The sequence below is a fragment of the Galeopterus variegatus genome, unplaced genomic scaffold (assembly GCF_000696425.1).
Source record: "Galeopterus variegatus unplaced genomic scaffold, G_variegatus-3.0.2 Scaffold6767, whole genome shotgun sequence".
Classification (NCBI taxonomy): Eukaryota; Metazoa; Chordata; class Mammalia; order Dermoptera; family Cynocephalidae; genus Galeopterus; species Galeopterus variegatus.
In genome coordinates, this window is record NW_007732878.1 from 19,522 (window position 1) to 22,619 (window position 3,098).

Here is a 3,098-nt window from a genome sequence, read left to right on the forward strand (position 1 = left end):
TCCAAGTTACAAACACCCTCTTTAAGGCCAGGAAAGTTTAGAGAACTGCTTTTGTAGAGAAGATGTCATTTTCCCCTTGATGATCAAGGCATTCCTCATAAAAGCATCGATGATCAATATGATTGAAAAGGCCTTACTTTTCTGTGTATAAGTACCATGCTGCTTGGAATGCTGTTTCCCAGGTGAAGATCTGTCTGTCCCACACTGGGGGGGAAGATGAACAGCAGGATGAAGCAGCAGTGAGGCCAAATTTAGGCAACATAAAAGAGGGGTTAGCAGCTTGGAAGTGAGACATGCTATCTTATGTCCACAGTTTTAAATTATATCCTGTTATAAAGAGAGGGAGAGTTAAACTTCATTGAACTTATAAAAATAGCCATATTGCCATAACAATCAAAAGGATAATTAAAGTTATTAAATTGGTGGGGGGGATCAAATAGGGAGAAAACAAATGCTTTTATATCTGTTTTAAATAACATTTTACCCAACTGTTCTTAGTTATAGATAGGTGAAGAGAGAGGGAGAGAGAGAGTTTTCCCACATCTGGAGAACATTTGGAAATCTAGCAGTGCCCTAAACAAGGAAATTGTGAAAACCCACAATTTTTCGTAATTAATTTACCAATTAACTTTTGTTGTTTTTACCTTTGTGAACCAATTCACAAACACATCAGTTTCTTTGTTAGAATTAAGAACTTTAGTTTAAAGCTGTGAACTCAAAGTTTGTCAGAAATTGTACCTATCAGTTTTTTTTCATGAAATATTTGAAGACATAACATTTTAAAATTATAATTAAACCAAGATTATGACCAGTAGCATTTATATCAAGACACAGATATTTAAGAAACTTAGAAGATTTTGGAACACAGATCCATAATACCTTCAGTACTGACAATGCTTTCCCATATAGTCTAAATTATTAAATAAGCCATTTAGTTTTGATACATCTTTATATATCCTTTGAGAAACTCCAGGGCCCTTGGAATTCCTCAAAGTTAAAGTTAAAACATTGAGCTTTCAGAATTTGGTTTTGGAAAGTGTTGTTAAATAAAAAAAGGCTTAAAACATTTAGTTGAATAAAATCACAAATTACTACAAAAAATAAAACCAAAGTGACAGAGGGTTTCAAAAGCAGAGAGTGTAAGAAATCATCATGAAATAAGTTTTTCAAACCTGTTATCTAAGGGACAAAGAAAACCTTTTACAATTTTGTAGTGAGCAGTCAAGTGAAAAGACCTCTAGTAATCTTGTTTGATTAGTAAACCCAGGCAAAGATGTGTGCTGAAAAGAACATTTTTATTCATTCAGGTTAGTAAATAGGTGTCCATTTATCAGAGCAAATTATACAAAATGCAGTTTGAGTTTTACCTATATTTACCAAATCCATATTTATGGTTTCCCAGCCAAAAACTTGGTATATTAGATCTATACCCTTATCAGTTAATGCTAACCAGGGCCTATGAGATATTTGGCATAGGTTTCTTTTCACTAGCCATTTCAGGTCCCAGGTTTCCATGTGGCATTGTTTAAAAGATATCGTTTCTCCCAGCCTGGACAGGAGGCAGAGCTGAAGTAACAAGGAGACATATTGACCTAGAGACAAATTTAGGTGAAAAGTTTAAATCAAATTTTGAAAACATATTTATCCAAACTTTTGAAGATTTAAGTCATGTGAACTTGAACAGTATACTTATTTCTTTAATGAGCATGCATTAATTATAAGCCAATTTGGTACCTTGCACATAACACCATTATACAAACAGACATGAAAATGTAGACATAACATACAGCTTACACACACATATGTGCAGACATAAACAACAAGAACAAACAGGGATCTTATAGGTTTTGTTCAAGATGTAATAAAAAGCTCACTAGTAAAAAGGATAGTCTTGTTTAGATTGTGTTATTTCCAAAAGACTTATTGGAGAGGCTTCGCCTTGACTTAAAGAAAGCAAGATAGCAAATTTACATTGTAAAGCCAAGTATGTCAGCCTTTTCAAGAAGATGCAGAGAGGACTCTCTCCCTTTAAGAAAATAGCCTAGAATTCTACCATAGGATTTTGTGAAAAAATATATAGATGAGACTAGAAGAGAATTTAGAAGTCTGTTTAAGATAACGAAGTGAATGCCAGAAAATTTGAGACCGTCTAGTTAAACAGTTAGATTTTAGGTTAGTTTTTGTTTCTTAAATGAGTTACTGAGCTCAAGAGCTGAGCCACTAATCAGAGATGAAACCATTTGACTCCTGAGGTTTTTAGGAGAAGAGTAGTAGATCCAAAGGGCATCCAGTTGGTGCCATGGTTGCTTTTTTTCATAAAATTCCACAGTCTTCAGTGAAAAAGAGTAGCACATGCAGTTAAAATACGAACCACCACTTTTAAGAGAGGAGAGACCTTTGCAAGGTCCATATTTGAAAGCGCAAGGCTTTGAAAACCAGGCCCTGTGAAATACATTTGCTTTAAGAATCCTCTACATCCCAATACTTAGCAGTATACAAATACCTGAAGGTATTTGTTCATATCTTATACGCAGCTAAAAACTAAGCAGAAAGTTGCATATTTAGATTATCTACTGCTGAGTAGCAAACCATCTCAAAACCAAGTAAGCTAAAATAACAGCAACATTAATATGCTCATAATCTGCTATTTGGAAAAGTCTTGGAATTGACAGGTTGTCTATGCTCTACTCATTGTCAGCTGCATGAAGACCAAGGGCTGGAATCGTATAAAGTCTCATTTCCTCACCAGTTACATGTCTGACTGTTGATACTAGCTGTTGATTGGGATTTCTGTGAGAGCTGTGACCTGAACACTCTTCTGTGGCATTTCTGTGAGACTATTTGGCAATGTGGCTTTACAGCATGGTGGCTTGGTGCCAAGGGAGAATATCCCAAAATTACCAAGTAGAGGGAAGTCACGTTGCCATCTATGACTAGGTTACAGAAATGACATAGCATTGTTCCACAACAGAAGCAGGTCTACCCAGTTTCAAAGAAACATAGACCCTACCTATTGATGTCAGTATTAAATAGTAAGAAGAACATAGAGGATGGGATATATTGGTGTAGTTATCTTTGAAAAATGCATATGTCTCACT